The 18,734-nt window shown below is 39.6% G+C and overlaps 1 long non-coding RNA gene across 3 annotated transcripts in view; it reads left to right on the top strand.

The window, feature by feature from the left end:
* The window catches only part of LOC110257250, a 66,812-nt gene that overhangs the window by 13,182 nt on the left and 34,896 nt on the right, over positions 1–18,734 (top strand). For all 3 annotated transcript variants that reach the window (XR_002339614.1, XR_002339612.1, XR_002339613.1), the window contains one exon: positions 794–873. This is a non-coding gene — a long non-coding RNA (uncharacterized LOC110257250). The remainder of the gene's footprint in view (positions 1–793; positions 874–18,734) is intronic.

Raw genomic sequence — 18,734 nt, 5'->3', positions numbered from 1 at the left:
GAACTGAATTACTTTGCTGACAATTAACAGCTGTGTAACCCTGAGCACATTCGTAATCTCTCTGCTCATCAGCACTGGGTGTTTTAGAGGGATAAAAACACCTGCTCACAAGAGAATTAAGAGAGGTAGTAGGTAAAAAGATTTTTTTAAAAAAATCTATATTTATGCATTTGTCTTTTGCATCTTCCACATACATGCCTCTCCCTGTGATCCAGAGGTACCTCTCTGGAGGGCCAGTGGGTGAATGGGTAGACCAGGATTATTAGAGCAGGACTCAAGAGGCAGGGTGTGGCTTGCTTCTAAAACAGGTGTTTGAGATACAAAATAAAGGCCTGAGGGACGTGGCTTAGAGATCATGCTGAAATATGGTTTGGAAACAGAACAAGGGAGAACCAGGTAAACTCGCTTCCTATTCCCTTCACAATGACAGAGGCTCCTGAGGGCCCTGAACAGGGTGTGCCCTTGAAGGAAGTGGGCAGGGAGGGCAGAGGAGCTCAGTTTGTCCCTGAATGGTCAGAGCCCCCAAGATGGCTGTTCTCTTGCTCTGTGTCCATCCCCTGCCTGCCTCATCTGCACCCTGCTCACCTGTCGGACCTTCCCTCCTCAATAAAGGCCTATGTACTTGCGCCCAGCCCCAACTCGTGACTGTTGTAATTTTGAGATCAGAATACCTCCACCTTGATAGCTCATCAAAGGGGCAGTGAGGGGCGGGCTGCTCTGTGGTTTCCCTGGTAACCAATAAGCCAATCTGGCATCGAGTCCCCCTATAAGTGCTAACCTTCCCTCCCCCCAGGAAATGAAGACAGTTGTTATGTCCCGCTCGCTGCTTGCCGCTTGCAGTGGGGAGTGACTCCAGGACCCTGCTTCACACAGGTAAGTTTCCCCTGTCCATTAGACCAGTAATGTCTCTGTCTTGGGTCTTGAGGCTGAGCAAATACTGAGCTTTCAGGCCTTTGGGGAGCAACGCAACCACCCCCTTTCAGGAGTTCAACATTCTCGTAAGTGTGAAAACATGAAACCTTAAGTGGGTCTCTGAATGCCCCCCCAGCAGGGGCCTGGAAAGAAAATCCACAGCATATAGTCTTTTAGTCTTCAAAACAACGCTACAAAACCATTATTACTGCATTAAGATGACACCACAAGGAGTGCCCATTGTAGTGCAGCAGTTATGAATCAGACTAGTATCCGTGAGGATGCAGGTTTGACCCCTGGCCTCACTCAGTGGGCTGGGGATCCATAGTTGCCGAGTGTTGTAGTGAGGTCACAGACGAGGCTCAGATCCCATGTGGCTGTGGCCTAGGCCAGCAGCTATAACTGATTCAACCCCTAGTCTGGGAACTTCCATATGCCAAAAGTGTGGCCCTAAAAAAAAACCCAAAAAATAAAAACCCACCACCACAAGACTATTATTTTCCCCATTTTACTGAATGGGAAAGTAAATGACAGAGTGAAAATTTTAACTCAGGCCAGCTGGCTTCAAAGATTGTGCTTTGAACCCTCACTCTCACTGCCTCTCAATAAACATGAGTTCCCTATACTCACTCTGACCCCTTCTCTGCTCAATGCCAGGGTTAAGAAGCCCAGTTAGAAAAGGTAAACTGCCATGTGTTTCATGCAGTTACTAGAGCTGGGCCTTTAGTTCTGCTCCATCACCTGTTGTATGTTCTTGGTCCGCTCCCTTTCCCAATCGCTGAATGGGCCTCCTGAATCCTAAACCTTCATCATTCCCTGCCTGCCTCACCTCCAGTAATGAACTTGCCTGGGATTTGTAGAGAAAATTAGTGCCATTAAGGGTAGACTCTTATATATACACAATGGAATACTACTCAGCCATAAAAAAGGATGACATAATGCCATTTGCAGCAACATGGATGGAACTAGAGAATCTCATACTGAGTGACATGAGCCAGAAAGACAAAGACAAATACCATATGATATCACTTATAACTGGAATCTAATATCCAGCACAAATGAACGTCTCCTCAGAAAAGAAAATCATGGACTTGGAGAAGAGACTTGTGGCTGCCTGATGGGAGGGGGAGGGAGTGGGAGGGATCGGGAGCTTGGGCTTATCAGACACAACTTGGAATAGATTTACAAGGAGATCCTGCTGAATAGCATTGAGAACTATGTCTAGATACTCATGTTGCAACAGAACAAAGGGTGGGGGAAAAACTGTAATTGTAATGTATACATGTAAGGATAACCTGACCCCCTTGCTGTACAGTGGGAAAATAAAAAAAATAAAATAAAAAAAAAGGGTAGACTCTGCTCAGCTTCTCTCCTTCTAACATCTTCAAGGGCACCTTCTCCTCCTCCTCCTCTCCAGCCAGTGTTCCAGGAAGCAGCGTCTGTCTTCCTCCTTCAGACCATTCCCTCCCTGGACCTTTCGCCTCCTCCAGGATTTCCATCAGGGTCTCTTTTTCCATCTCTTCAACCTTCCCCCTTTCAGCATCTAAACAAAAAGTAAGGTCTTTCTTCCCCTTTGCATTGTTTTCATCCATAATTGTCCTAAAGGTCAGAAATTTCCAAGCCTCCATCCCTGAACTCTTCCTATGAAGTGATGAAATTTCACTAATTCATGGGAAAAAAAGTAAATATAGGGAATTTCTCATGAAACGAAAATAAATTATTTTTCTTTGTTCTCATGACTTTTTTTTTTTTCCATTTCTTGGGCCACTCCCATGGCATATGGAGATTCCCAGGCTAGGGATCAAATCAGAGCTGCAACTGCTGGCCTACGCCAGAGCCACAGCAACACGGGATCCGAGCCACATCTGCAACCTACACCACAGTTCACGCCAACGCTGGATCCTTCACCCACTGAGCAAGGCCAGGGATTGAACCTGCAACGTCATGGTTCCTAGTCGGAGTCATTAACCACTGCGCCACGACGGGAACTCCTCATATGACTTTTTAAAAATGTTCTGATATTCTTTGTACAGGAGGTCTTTTGTGTCTGCAGGTTCCACATTCTCAGAGAGGGCTGACTGTACCACAGTATAAAAGGGACTTGAGCATCCATAAAGTTTGATATCCTTGAGGGGTCGGGAACCAGTCTTCCACATATCCCAAGGAATGACTCGTCCCTTCAGAAAAGTGTGATGACTTCGCTTGACCAACAACAAAAAAACCTCTCTGTTTCTGTTAAGATAGTGCGATACGGGGCATCTTTATGCATGACCTAGGCCAGAAGGTCTCAAACATTTTGTGTCTGAAACATCTTTACACTCGTAAGAACTATTAAGGATCTTCATCGGCTATATTTTTCCTACTTTCTATATTCTTGATGCCCTGACATCAGGAACCTTGCTGGCCCACGAGAAACTGCCCCTTTGAGGACTAGCTGATTCCTAGAGATAACAAACTCTTCCCCTGGAGTACACCTTTCATGTGCAAATTAACTGATCCAAAACCATACTCTCTCCCCACAACCACCCACCTGATCCGGCTCTCACAGGGCTCTTACACTTTGGGCCAATACAGGGATAAGTCTTTTTTATTGCACTTCACAGATACTGCATATTTTACAAATTGAAGGCTTGGGACAATCCTGCCCTGAGCAAGTCTTTCAGTGCCATTTTTCCAGCAATGTTACTTTGTAATTAAGGTATATACATTGTCTTTTTTTTTTAGACACAATACTGCACACTTAATAGACTATAGTATAAACTTACCATTTATATGCGGTGGAAACTGAAAAATTCATGAGGCCTTATTGCCACATTGGCTTTATTGCAGTAGTGTGGGACCAAACCTGAAGTATCTCCAAGGTATCTGTGTTCACCTGTTCTAATCACCCCAGGGCCAGATACAGGAAACCCTAGAACAGCCCTACACCATAGAGCCTGCTGAAAGTACTCAAACCAGCCACTCCTAAAGCCACTTACCCTGCCTTGCCTGTTCTTCTGCGAAAACCACAATAAGGCTCTAACCTGTGCTTTCTCCTCACTGACCACTGCTTCCTGTGTGGCCCTGTGTGACATGGCAGGCCCTTGTTTTGGGAACAGACTCCCCTTTCAGTGATAGTTGTCTCCTGACTTACTGACCTAACCATAGTTGAATAATAAAAAAGTCTACCTTTTAAAACAGTGCCTTCAGTAAGCTCTTGTTTATATGGGCTCTATATATTGATATTTACTGTTTTAGATATTAAAACTGAGAAATTTTTTAAATACATGAATATGTCATTCATTAACATAATAACATCTTAATGAAAAATAACTATTTTCCAAAAACAAGACGTATGAGAAGAGGTAGCACTCTTTCAGTCTTTGCAAATCTCTTCAAGGTCTGGCTTAATTGAACAAAGCGGAATTTTTTGGTCTGCTTCTGCATTCAAAGAGCTGCAATATCGCATTCTAGAAAACTCCACATTACATTCATGAGATTGAGAATGAAAGAAGCAAATAACATTTTAGTATTGAATACTTGATTTTGAAATTGATTTTGACCTCACAGAACCACTGAAAATATGTCCAGACCACACTTTGAGAATGCTAACCTAGGCCATCTTAAGTAATACACATTTTTTTATTTTTATTTTTTCCTCCAGCTTTATTGAGATACAACAGCATTATGTAAGTTTAAGTTGTACAGCATAATGATTTTACTTACATATATCATGAAATGTTATCACAGTAAGTTTAGTGAACATTCATCACCTCATATCAATACAAAATTAAAGAAATAGAAAAAAATGTCCTCCTTATGATGGGAACGCTTAGGATTTACTCTCAATAACTTTCATGTGTAACATACAGCGGTGTTAATTACCATATTGTACATTCCATCCCTAGTACTTAGTTATCTCATAATAGGAAGTTTGTAACTTTTGACCACCTTCATCTGATACCTCACCCCCACCCATGCCTCGGGTAACCACCAGTCTGCTCTCTTTTTCCATGAGTTTGTTTTTTGTTTGCTTTCAAAGTATAACTGACCTACAACACTATGTTGATTCCTGATATACAACAAAGTGATGAATATTTCTGCACGTTTCAAAATGATCACCATGATAAGTCCAGTTACCATCTGTTACCATACAAAGTTCTTACATATTTGTTTACTATTTTCCCCATTTTGTGCACTTCATATGCGTGATTCATTTATTTCACAACTAGAAGTTTCTACCAAATCTCCCTCATCTATGTCTTACCTCCCTCCTACACTCCTCCCTTCTGGTAACCACCAGTTTCTTCTCTGTATCCATAACTCAGTTCCTGTTTTGTTCTAATTGCTTGTTTTTTTGATTCCACATACAAGGAATAGAATAATTTGTCTTTCTCTGTCTGACATTTCACTTAGCTTAATTTGCTCTAGGTCCATCCATGATGTCACAAATACCAAGATTTCATTCTTTTTTTATGGCTGAGTAATATTTCATTATACATACAAATGTGTGGGTGTAGCCAAGTAATATTCCATTGCATACATAAATGTATGTATCATATATATAGACACATATATATACATCTCACACCTTTATCCATTCATGGACATTTAGGTGGTTTCCATGTCCTGGCTATTGTAAATTAATGCTGCTATGAACATAGGGTTGCATATATCTTCTCTAATTAGTGTTTTCATTTTCTTTGGATAAATACCAAGGAGAAGAATTGCTGGATCATATGACATTCTATTTTTAATTTTTGAGAAATTTCCATGCTATTTTCCACAATGGCTGCAACAATTTCCATTCCTACCAAAAGTGGACAAAGGTTCTTTTCTCCAAATCCTTGTAAATAGGATTTTTGTCTTGCTGTTATTTGTTGCCTTTTTGATAATAGCCATTCTGAAAAATATCAGGTGATATCTCATTGTGGGTTTTTTGTTGTTTGGTGGTTTTTTTTTGTTTTGTTTGTTTGTTTGTTTTTATGTTTTTGATTTGGTTGTACCTGCAGTGTGTGAAAGTTTTCAGGCCAGGGATCAAGCCCATGCCACAGCACTGACAGTGCTGGATCCTTAAACTGCTAGGCCACCAGGGAATTCCTCATCGTGGTTGTGATTTGTATTTCCCTGATGATTAGTGATGTGAATATCTTTTCATGTCCCTGTTTGCTGTCTGTAAGTTTCTTTGTGAAAATGTTTACTCATAACTTCTGCCGATTTTGCAGAGGGTGGGAAGAGGGGCCATACCTATGGCATGTGGACCTTTCCACGCCAAAGGTTGAATTCAAGCCAGAGCTGCAACATATGTCACAGCTATGGCAACCCTGAATCCTTAACCCACTGTGCCACAGTGAGAATGCCCCTCTGTCCACGTTTTTTTTTTTTTTTTTTTTGGGGGGGGGTTCTTTTTGTCTTTTGAGTGCTGCACTCTCGGCATATGGAGGTTCCCAGGCTAGGGGTCTAATCGGAGCTGTAGCTGCCGGCCTACACCAGAGCCACAGCAATGTCAGATCCAAGCCGTGTCTGCAACCTACACCACAGCTCATGGCAACACCGGATCCCTTAACCCACTGAGCAAGGCAAGGGATTGAACCCGCAACCTCATGGTTCCTAGTCCAGTTTGTTTCCACTGCACCACAGTGGGAACTCCCTTCTGCCCATTTTTTAATCAGGCCTTTTGGTTTTTTGTTGTTGAGATGTATGAATTTTCCCTGTAGTTTGGATTTAACCCCTTATTGGCTGTTTTGTTTGCAAATATCTTTCAAGAGGAGGTGGTCTTTTCATTTAGTTGATAGTTTTCTTCAACAGGCAAGAGTTTTTACTGTGATATAGTCCCATTTGTTTGTTTTTGCTTTTGTTTCCCTTGGATGAGGAGACATAACCAAAAAATATTAAGACCAATGTCAAAGAGTGTACGTACTGCCTATGTTTTCTGATTTTGTGGTTTCAGGTCTTAAATTTATATCTTTAATCCATTCGAATTTATTTTTGTGCATGGTATGAGTAGCACAGTTTGCTGCATTTGCATGCAGCTGCCCAGTTTTCTCAACACCGTTTGTTGAAGAGACTTTCTTTTCCACATTGTATATTCTTAGCTCCTTGGTTGTGGATTCATGGCCCATATAAGTGTCGGTTCATTTCTGGGCTGTCTTTTCTTTTCCATTGATCTATGTGGCTGGGTTTTTATTCATACATTTATTTATTTTTGTGATTTAATAAAACATTTTTTAAAGTACAGTTGATTTACAGTGTGGTGTCTGCTGTACAGCAAAGTGACCCAGTCTGCCAGTCATACTCAAACAGACACACACAGACACACACACACACACACACATACATATATACATTCTCATTTTATTTTCCATCATGCTCTATCACAAGATTGGATATAGTTCCCTATGCTATACAGTAGGAACTCATTTTTTTATCCCTTCTAAATGTAATAGTTTTCATCTGCTAACCCTAAACCTCCAGTCCATCCCACTCCCTCCCACACACAAATCTGTTTTCTACGTCCATGAGTCTGTAGATAGGTTCATCTGTGCCATATTTTAAATTCCATGTATAGATGATGACATTTGTCTTTCTCTTTCTGACTTATTTCGCTTAGTACGAGAATCTCTAGTTGCATCCAGGTTGCTGCAAATGGCTTTATTTTGTTTTTTTAATGGCTGAGGAATATCCCATTGTGTTATGGACAACATCTTAATCCATTCATCTGTCTATGGACATTTAGGTTGTTTCCATGTCTTGGCTACTGTGAATAGTGCTGCTATGACCATAGAGGTGCGTGTATCTTTTTCAATGAAAGTTTCATCCAGATATATGCCTGGGAGTAGGGTTGCTGGATTGTATGGTAGTTCTATATTTAGTTTTCTGAGGAAACTCCATACTGTTTTACAGAGTGGTTGTACCAGTTTACATCCCCAACAACAGTATAGAAGGGTTCCCTTTTCTCCACACTCTCTCCAGCATTTGTTATTTGTAGACTTATTAATGATGGCCATTCTGACCTGTGCGAGGTGGTACTTCATTGTAGTTTTGATTTACATTTCTCTAATAATTAGTGATGATGAACATTTTTTTCATGTGCCTTTTGGCCATCTGTATGTCTTTGGAGATATGTCTATTTTGGTCTTTTGCCCACTTCTCAGTTGGGTTGTTGGGTTTTTTTGTTGTTTTTGTTTGTTTTAGTTTTATCGAAGTAGAGTTGATTGACAAGCTTGTGAAAATTTCTGCTGTACAACAAAGTAATTCAGTCAGACATACACACATGTCTATTCTCATTCAGATTATTTTCCCACATAGATTACACAGAATATTGGGTAGAGTTCTCTGTGCTATATAGCAGATCCTAGGCCAGTCATTCTGTATACCTCAGTGTGCCTCTCAGTCACAAAACTCCAGTCCATCCCTTCCACCTTATCACCTGTTCCCTTTGGTCCATTCCTATTGCTGCAAATGGCATTATTTCATTCTTTTTTATGGATGAGTAATATTGTGTTGTATATATGTACCACAACTTCTTTATCCATTCCTCTGTTGATGGACATTAGGTTATTTCCATGTCTTGGCTGCAGTTAAAATTGAGGTACATGTATCTTTTCAAGTTATGCTTTTCTCCAGAAAGATGCTGGGAGCAGGATTGCTGGATCATGTTGTAGTTCTACTTTGGGTTTTTTGAGGAACCTCCATACTGTTTTCCATTATGGTTGTACTAATTTATATTCCTACCAACAGTGTAAAAGTGTCCCCTCTTCTCCACCCCCTCTCTAGCATTTATTGTTTGTGGACTTTTGATGATGGCCATTCTGGCTGATGTAAGGTGGTACCTTTATAGTAGTTGACATTTCTGTAATAATTAGTGATGTTGAACATATTTTCATGTGGGCTTTTGGACATCTATGTGATTTATTTGAAGAATGTTTAGGTCTTCTGCCCATTTTTTGATTGGGTTGTTTTTTGATATTAAACTGCAAAGTTGTATGTTTTGGAGATTAAACCCTTGTCAGTTACAAATGTATTCTCCCATTCTGTGGGTTGTCACTTCGTCTTATTTATGGTTTACTATGCAAAAACTTTTAAGTTTAATTAAGTCCCATTTGTTTATTTTTATTTTTATAGTCTTTAAGATGGATCTGAAAAAATGTTGCTTCAGTTTAAGTCAGTGTTCAGCATGTTTTTCCTCTAAGAGTTTTATAGTATCTGGTCCTACATATAGATCTTTAATCCATTTTGAGTTTATTTTTTGTGTATGGTGTTAGAGAGTGTCCTAATTTCCTTCTTTTGCATATAGGTGTCCAGTTTTCCCAGCACCATTTATTGAAGAGACTGTCTTTTCTCCATTGTATATTCTTTGTCATAGATTAATTGGCCATAGGTGTTTATTTCTGAGCTTTCTATACTGTTCCATTGATTATATTTCTGTTTCTGTGCCAGTACCATATTGTTGCGATTACTGTAGCTTTGTAATATAGTCCTCCAGCTCCATTTCTTTTTCCTTGGAATTGCTTTGTCTATTTGAGGTCTCCTGTTTTTCCAATTAAATTTAAAATTTTTTTATCTAGTTTTGTGGAAAATAGCAGGTAATTTAATAGAGATTGTGCTGAATCTGTAGATTGCCTTGGGTAGTTTAGTCATTTTGACAATGTTGATTCTTCCAATCCAAAACCATGGTATATCTTTCCATCTGCTTGTGTCATCTTTGATTTCCTAATTTTTAAAAAATGTTTTTTCTTTTAACTGAGTGAATTTTATTACACTTATATTTGTACAACAATCATCACAACCCAGTTTTACAGCATTTCAATCCCAAAATCCCAGCCCATCCCTCCTCCACACCCAAACTGTCTCCTTTGAAAACCGTAAGTTTTTCAAAGGCTGTGAGTCAGTTTCTGTTCTGCCAAGAAGTCAATTGTATCCTTATCTTAGATCCCACATATCAGCAATAGCATATGACAATTGTGTCTCACTGTCTGTCAACTTCACTTGCCATGATAATTTCTAAGTCCATCCATGTTGCTGCAAGTGACAATATTCCATTCCTTTTTATGGCTGAGTAATATTCCAGGTATATATGTACCACATCTTCTTTATCCACTCCTCTGTCAGTGGACATTTAGGTTGCTTCCATGTCTTTGCTGTTGTGTATAGTGCTGCAATGAACATTGGAGTACATGTATCTTTTTGAGGCATGGTTTTCTCTGGATAGATGCCCAGGAGTGAGATTGCTGGATCATGTTGTAGTTCTACTTTGGGTTTTTTGAGGAACTTCCATATTGTTTTCCATTGTGGTTGTATCAATTTACATTCCCACCAACAGTGTAAGAGGGTTCCCTCTTCTCCACTCCCTCTCCAGCATTTATTGTTTGCAGACTTTTGATGATGGCCATTCTGGCTGATGTAAGGTGGTACCTTTATAGTAGCTTTCATTTGTATTTTTCCAATAATAGTGATGTTGAACATCTTTTCCTGTGTTTTTTGGCCATCTGTATGTCTTCTTTGGAGAATTGTCTGTTTAGATCTTCTGCCCATTTTTTGATGGAGCTGTTTGTTTTTTTGGTATTGAGCTGCAGAAGGTATTTATGTATTTTGGAGATTAATCCCTTGTCAGTTGCTCCCATTCTGTGGGTTGTCTTTTAATTTTGTTTAGGGTTTCCTTTGCTGTGCAAAAACTCTTTTTAGTTTAATTAAGTCCCATTTGTTTATTTTTGTTTTTTGTTTGTTTGTTTATATCATCATTACTCTGGGAGATGGCTCTGAGAAGATATTGCTGTGGTTTATGTCAGAGACTATTCAGGCTATGTCTCCTCAAACAGTTTGATACTATCCAGTCTTATATTTAGGTCTTTAATCCATTTTGAGTTTATTTTTGTAAATGGTATTAGAGAGTGTTCTAGTTTCATTCTTTTACATGTAGCTGTCCACTTTTCCCAGCACCACTTTATGAAGGGACTGTCTTTTTTCCATTACATTTTCTTGCCTCCTTTGTCATAGACTAGTACTTGACTACAGGTGTGTGGGTTTAATTCTGGGCTTTCTATCCTGATCCACTGATCTGTATTTCTGGTTTTGTGCCAGTTCATATTGTTTTGATGACTTTATCTTTGTAGTATATTCTAAAGTCAGGGAGCCTGATTCCTCCAGCTTCATTTTTCTTTCTCAGGATAGCTTTGGCCATACTGGGTCTTTCTATGTTTCCAAACAAACTTTATTTTATTTTATTTTTTTTGTCTTTTTGCTATTTCTTGGGCCGCTCCCACGGCATATGGAGGTTCCCAGGCTAGGGGTCTAATCGGAGCTGTAGCCACTGGCCTACACCAGAGCCACAGCAACGTGGGATCCGAGCCGTGTCTGCAACCTACACCACAGCTCACGGCAACGCCGGATCGTTAACCCACTGAGCAAGGGCAGGGAGCGAACCTGCAACCTCATGGTTCCTAGTCAGATTCGTTAACCACTGCACCACCACGGGAACTCCAAACAAACTTTAAAATAATTTGTTCTACTTCTGTGAAAAATGTCGTTGGTAATTTAGGGATTGCACTGAATCTGTAGATTGCCTTTAGTAGTATAGTCATTTTGACAATATTTTGACAATATTGATATTTCCAATCCAAGAGCATGGTATAACTTTCCATCTGTTTATGTGATCTTTGATTTCTTTCCTCAGCATCTCATAGTTTTTTAGAGTGTAAGTTTTTTGTCTCTTTAGGTAGATTTATTCCTAGGTATTTTATTCTTCTTGATGCAGTCGTAAATGGGATTTGTTTCCCTAATTTCTCTTTCTGATCTTTTATTGTTAGTTTATTGAAATGCAGTCAGTTGGAATGGATAAGCAATGGGATCCTGCAGTATAGCACTGGGAACTATGTCTGGTCACTTGTAATGGAGCATGATAATGTGAGAAAAAGGAATATATACATGTATTTGTTACTGGGTCACATTGCTATGCAGCAGAAAATTGGTAGAACACTGTAAATCAGCTATAATGGGAAAAAATGAAAATCATTATTAAAAAATAAATAAATAAAAATTAAAAAATAGAAATGCAGTCAATTTCTTTGTATTAATTTGTATCCTGTGACTTTGCCAAATTCATTGATGAGCTCTAACATTTTTCTAGTAGTGTCCTTAGGATTTTCTAGGTATAGCATCATGTCATCTGCAAAGAGTGATAGTTTTATCTCTTCCTTCAATTTGGATTCCTTTTATTTCTTTTTCTTCTCTGATTGCTGTGGCTAGGACTTTCAAAACCATGTTGAGTAGTAGTGGTGAGAGTGGAAATCTTTGTCTTGTTCCTGATCTTAGTGGAAATTCTTTCAGCTTTTTACCATTGAGAATGATGTTAGCTATGGGTTTGTCATATATGGCCTTTATTATGTTGAGGCCAGTTCCCTCTATGCCCATCTTCTGTTGGGTTTTTATCAGAAATGGGTGTTAGATTTTGTCAAAAGCTTTTTCTGCATCTATTGGGAGGATAATAGGGTTTTATTTTATTTTTTAGGGCCGCACTGGCAGCATATAGATGTTCCCAGGCTAGAGGTCAAATTGGAGCTGTGGCTGCTGGCCGACATCACAGCCAGCAATGCCAGATCTGAGCCACCTCTGTGACCTACACCACAGCTCATAGTAATGCCAGATCCTTAACCCATTTAGCAAGGCCACAGATTGAACCCTTGTCCTCATGGATGCTAGTCAAGTTAGTTAACCACTGAGCCACAATGAGAACTCCATTTCTTTGGTTTGTTAATGTGGTTTATCACACTGATTGACTTGCAGGTGTTGAAGTATCCTTGCATCCTTGAGATAAATCACACTTGATCATGGTGTATAATCCTTTTAAGGTATTTCTGGATTAGGTTTGCTGGTGTTTCATTGAGGATTTTTCATCAATATTCATTATTCATGTTGGCCTGTAATTTTCTTTTTTCTGTGTGATTATCTGATTTTTCTATCAAGGTGATGGTGGCCTCATAGAATGAGGCGAGCTCCTTCCTCTTCAATTTTTGAAATAGTTTCAGAAGGATAGGTGTTAACTCTTCTCTAAATTTTTGATAGAATTTTCCTGTCAAGCCATCTGGTCCTGGACTTTTGTTTGTTGGGAGTTTTTTTAATCGGTTCCATTTCAGTACTTGTGATTGGTCTGTTCATCTTTCTATTTCATCTTGGTTTAGTCTTGAAAGATTGTACTTTTCTAGGAATTTGTCCATTTTTTTTCTAGGTTGTCTCTTCAGATTTTATCTCTGCTCCCATCTCTCTCTCTTCTCCTTCTGGCATGCCTATATTACAGATATTGGTGCATTTATGTTGTCCCATAGTTATCTTAGACTGTTCATTTCTTTTCATTGAAAGACTCTTCAGTCTTTTTTCTCTTTTCTGTTCTGCATCAGTGATTTCCACTAGTCTCTCTTCTACCTCACTTATTCATTCTTCTGCCTCCTGCATTCTGATGTTTGCTTCTAGTGAATTTTTTATTTCAGCTTTTGTATTTTGCATCACTCCTTGTTTAATCCGTAAATATTCTATTTTTTAGCTCAATGTTTCTTATAATCTATCAGTCTTCACCTCCAGTTTATTTCCATCATCTCAAATCAGCTTTACTATCATTGGTGTAAAGTCTTATTCATGGAGGTTGGTAATTTCCAGATTACTTAGATGTTTTTCTGGGTTTTTTTGTTTGTTTTTCCTTGTTCTCTTATCAGGGTCATAATTCTCTGCCTTCTCATTTTGAATAGATTTTTGGTGTGGTCTCCCTTTTGCAGAGAATAGGGTTGAAAGCCTCTCTTGGGTTCTGATGCCTGTTCCCCTTGTGACTGAAGTTGGGTACCGGGGCTTGTTAACAGGCTTCCCAATTGGAGACACACTGGTGCTTACCCACTGGTAGGTAGAACTGATTCTTAATCCCTCTGGTGGGTGGGGCTTTGTCTCTGGGTGTAATTCGAGATGGCTATGTGCCTGAAGGGTCTTTATGCAGACTGTTTGCTGATGGGTGGGCCTGTGTTCCCACCAGGTTTATTGTTTGGCCTGGGTCTCTTAGCTCTAATGGGTGGGGCTAGATTTTTCCAAAATGGCCACCTCTAGAGGAGCTCATGCTGATCATTATTCCCAAGACTTTGCCTCCAGTGTCCTTCCCCCACAAGGATCCACAGTCACCCCCTGTTTTCTGAGGAGATCCTCCAAGAACCACAGGTAGGATTTAGATTCCTATGGAGTTTCTGCTTTTCCTTGGGACCCAGTGCATGTGAAAGCCTCTGTGTGCCTTTCAAGAGTGGAGTCTGTGTCCCCCAGTACTGTGGAGCTCCTGTGCAGAAACCTCACTGGCCCTCAATGCTAAATGCTCTGGGAGTGCCTCCTCCCAATGCCAGAACCTAGGCCTGGGTCTCAGAACTCTCATTCCTATGGGAGAGCCTCTGTGATATAGTTACTTTCCAGTCTTTGGGCCACCCACCCAGCGAGTATGGGGTTGCTTCCATCACATAAAGGCTCCTCTTTGTATTCTAAGTTGAATATCTTTTTTGATAGCTTTCAGTCTATCTTGTTGAAGCTTGTTAAGCAGCGGGTTCTAATTTTTTGCTTTCATGAAAGAAGAGGAATTCTAGTCCTTCTATTCTGCCATCTTGCATAAATCCCGAATTTAGGTTTTGTTTGTTCTTTTTCTAATTCTTTTAGGTGGTAGGTTAGGTTGTTGATTTGAGACTTTTCTTCTTTTTTTGAAGAAGGCCTGTATTGTTATGAACTTCCCTCTAAGAACTGCTTTTGTGCCATCCCATAGATTTTGAATGGTTGTATTTTCATTGTCATTTGTCTTGAAGTATTTTTCAGTTTCCTTTTTGATTTCCTTGTTGATCCATTGGTTTTGTAGTAGCATGTTTAGTCTCCATGTATTCAGTTTTTTCACATTTTTACCCTGTGGTTGCTTTCTGGTTTCATGCCATTGTGTTCAGAAAAGATGCTTGAAATAATTTCTGTAACCTTAAATTTGTTGCAGTTAGTTTTGTGTCCTGGTAAGTGGTCAATCCTAGAGAATGTTCCATGTGCATTTGAGAAGAATGTATAATCTTGGGGGAGGGGATGTAATGTCCTGAAAATATCAATTAAATCTAACTGTTCTATTGTATCATTTAGGATCTCTGTTGTCTTGTGATTTTATGTCTAGAGGATCTGTCCATTGATGTGAGTGGTGTATTAAAGTCTCCTGCTATTACTTTATTACCATCAGTTTCTCCTTTTATGTATTTGTTATGTGTATTTGGGAGCTCCTATATTAGAGGCATATATATTGATGAGTGTGATAGCCTCTTCTTGAATTGATCTTTTTTATCGTTAGTGTCCTTTGTCTTTCTTTATGGTCTTTGTTTTAAAGTCTATTTTGTCTGATGTGAGTATTGTGACTCCTGTTTTCCTGTCATTTCCATTCATGTGAAGTATCTTTTTACATCCCCTCACTTTCAATTTATATGTGTCCTTTGCCCTAAGGTGAGTCTCTTGTAAGCCATATATTGTAGGCTCTTGTTTTTTGATCTAATCTGCCACTCTGTCTTTCGATTGGAGCATTCAGTCCATTGATATTTAAGGTAATTGCTGGTAAATATGAATTTATTGCCATTCCCAACCTTATTTTCCATTTCATTCTATGTTTCTGCTTTTTTCCTTTTTCTTTTTTGGTTGGATGATTTCCTTTTATTTTATGATTTTGTCCTCTTCTTTTTAGTTTTTGTGAATGTATTGTTTGGTTTTGATTTGTGGTTGCCCTGGTTTTCAAGTTTGTTAACCCCCTCCTATATTTGCTTGCTTTAGCGTGATAGTCATATGGCTCAAACAGGTTCTAAAAAAATGAGTCTAGATTTTCTTACTTTTTTCCTTCCCCAAATTTTATGATTTTGATGTCCTTTTTTTAATATCCTCACATTTATCCTTTCACTGTTCCTGATGTTTAACATCATTTACAAATAGTTTTTTTTTCCCTTTTTGATCTGTACACTGGCTTATTTAAGTGATTACTTCCTATTGTGATTTCCTTCATTCTGTATCTTCTTACTTCTTTCCTATTTATAGGAGATAAATTGAGAAGTATTTCTTTTAGATTGGGTTTATTATTGCTGTATTCATTTAGGTTTTGTTTGAGAAGCTCTTTTCTTTCTTTCTTTATAGTTTTTTTTTTCTTTTTTTGGCTGCCCCGAGGCCAAGGATCAGACCTGAGCCACAGTTGTAGCAACACCAGATCCTTAACCCACTGTGCTGGGCTGGGGACTGAACCTGCATCCCTGCACTCCTGAGACAAGGTTGATCCCTTTGCACCACAGCAGGAACTCCTTTCCTATTTTAAATGATATCCTTGCTGGGTAGATTATTCTAGGCTGCAATTTTTTTTCTCTTTTAGAACTTTGAATATATCTTCCCACTCTCTTCTGGCCTGTGGTGTTTCTATAGAGAAATCAGCTGATAGCCTTATGGGGGGGGTTCCCTTTCAATTAATTCTTTGTTTTTCTCTTGCTGCCTTTAGAATCTGCTCCTTCTCTTTAACTTTTGCCATTTTTACTATAAGATGTCTTGGTGTAGGTCTGTTTGGGTTCAAGTAGTTTGGGGCCCTCTATGCTTCTTGTATCTGGATATCTGTTTCCTTTAGACTTGGAAAGATTTCAGCCATAATTTCTTCAAATACGTTTTTAATCCCCTTTTTCTTCTCCTTCTGGAATCTCTATTATGCATAGATTAACCCACTTTATATTATCCCATAGATCTCCTATATGGCTTTCATGTTTTTTCATTTGGTTTCCTGTCTTTTGTCCTAATTGGGTAATGTCCATTATTCTCTCTTCCAAGTTACTTATTTATTCTTATGCACTATTCATCCTGCTCTTCAATGCCTTTAACTCAGCTTTCATTTATGCAAATGAATTTTCTAATTTTTCTTGGCTCCTCTTTATAGTTTCTAGTTCCTTTCTTTAGTATTCTACATTACTGTTGATATCCGACCTTAATTCTTTTGGTATTTTCATTACCTTCTTTTTTGAACTTTGTGTCTGTAAGACTGCAGAGGTTTGTTCCATTGTTTGCTCCTTCAGGGGAATTCTGTTCTTTTAACTGGGAATGGTTCCTGTGCTTCTTCATTTTGCTTATATTTTTCTTATTTTTTAAGTTTAGGGGAAACAATTATCTACTGTAATCTCGTATGGCTATTTATATGCAGGGTCCTCCCTGGGTTGCTCCTGAGAGCTTACAGGGTTGTTGTTTTTTGTTTTGTTTTGTTTTGTTTTTTGTTTTTTGTGTTTTTTTTGGCATGAGGGCTGCTTTTGTTTTGGATGCTAATTGTCTTTTTCCTCAGTGTGTGCAGGCTCTTATCCCCTTGATAGCTGGTGTGCTTTTGTATGGCCTACAAGTCTTTCAGGGAAATGGGAACAATGGATGGGGCCTGTAACCAGTGCCTGGTTGCCAGGCCCTTGGAAGGGGCAAGGACCCACAGGGAGGTGGGGGCAGATGCTGCTCCTGGTTGCAGGGCCCTGGACAGTGGCAGTGATTTTCAGGGAGGTGGCAGCAGTGCTCAGAGACTTTGGCAACAGCAGTGTTGTGTGCATTCCCAAGGGAGTGAGGGCAACTGGTGGCACAGTTGTAAGGCCTGTCTTGCAAAGTGACTACTGGGGTGACTGGGGCTGTAGGTGATGCTTGTTTATGAGACCTTGTTTTGGGGTCTGTGCTCACCTCAGGAGTCCATGATGGCTGTGGTGGTTTGCACTTGCTGCCCATAGCCTGCACAAGAGGCACCCCACTGCCCAAGAGCCATATGCCAATCCCAAGAGCCCACACATGCTCAGAGAAGGATGTTTCTTTGGTGGTCCTGCCTTGCTTCCTCTTGGCTCTTCCCCATAATGGCATCTTGTTTCTCTTGCAGTTCTGGCCTCACACTCACTCAGCTGTAGTGGTCCATTTCTTAGCCCACTTAGCCTGTCTCCACACATCCGACCCTAGTCCTCTCCCCAGAAATGACCTCTGAATCCTAAGTCTAAGCACCCAGCCCCACCCGAGTGTCGTAAGCTGTGGTGTCCTGGGAAGTGGTGCCATTGGTCTGTTTGGCTCTCTCTCTGCTTTGCCTTCCTCAGTCCAGGTCCTGTGCTTTTCTTCCAGGCTTGGAATTCTCCCTCTGTCCTGATTGATTTCCCTGTCAGTTAAGTGGCCAGGTGTGTAATCTTTCCCTCTTTCATAGCTCCATCTCAGGAATGCTGGACCTGTCTTTATCCCTTTTTTTCCCTCTTCTCTCTTTTTCTTTTATTCTACCCAGTTATTTGGAGGGTTTCTTACCATTTGGGGAGGTCTAAGGTCTTCTGCCAGTATTCAGAAGATGTTCTGTATGACTACTTCTACATGTAGATGGTTGGGGTTTTATTTTTTTATGTGTTTGTGGGAGGAGATGAGCACCATGTCTTAATCCTCCACCATCTTGATACTACCCAACAAAACATTTTAATTAAATCAAGTGATATTCAAAAAGAAAAATGCAATACAAGAAAGTGGAGTTATTCCACTTAGGAAAAGCTAATTTCACATTTCGAAACCAGTGCAATTCACAGTATTAACAGAGAAAAGGAGAAAAATATGTTTTTTTCAATAGATGCAAAGTTAGCTTTTGACATAACATTTATTCTTTTTTCAGATTTATAGTTTTGTATTTCTGCTGTACAACAAAGTGATTAAGTTATACGTATACACATATTCATTCCCATATAGGTTATCACAGAATATTGAGTATATTTCCATGTCCTATACAGCAGGTCCCCATTGACTATCCATTCTATATACATAGTGTGCATATGCCAATCCCCAAGCTCCCAATCCTTCCTTCACCC

The sequence above is a fragment of the Sus scrofa genome, chromosome 16 (genome assembly GCF_000003025.6).
Source record: "Sus scrofa isolate TJ Tabasco breed Duroc chromosome 16, Sscrofa11.1, whole genome shotgun sequence".
Taxonomy (NCBI): Eukaryota; Metazoa; Chordata; class Mammalia; order Artiodactyla; family Suidae; genus Sus; species Sus scrofa.
The sequence above is the reverse complement of the archived record's forward strand: the minus strand, read 5'-3'. Positions and strand labels throughout refer to the sequence as shown.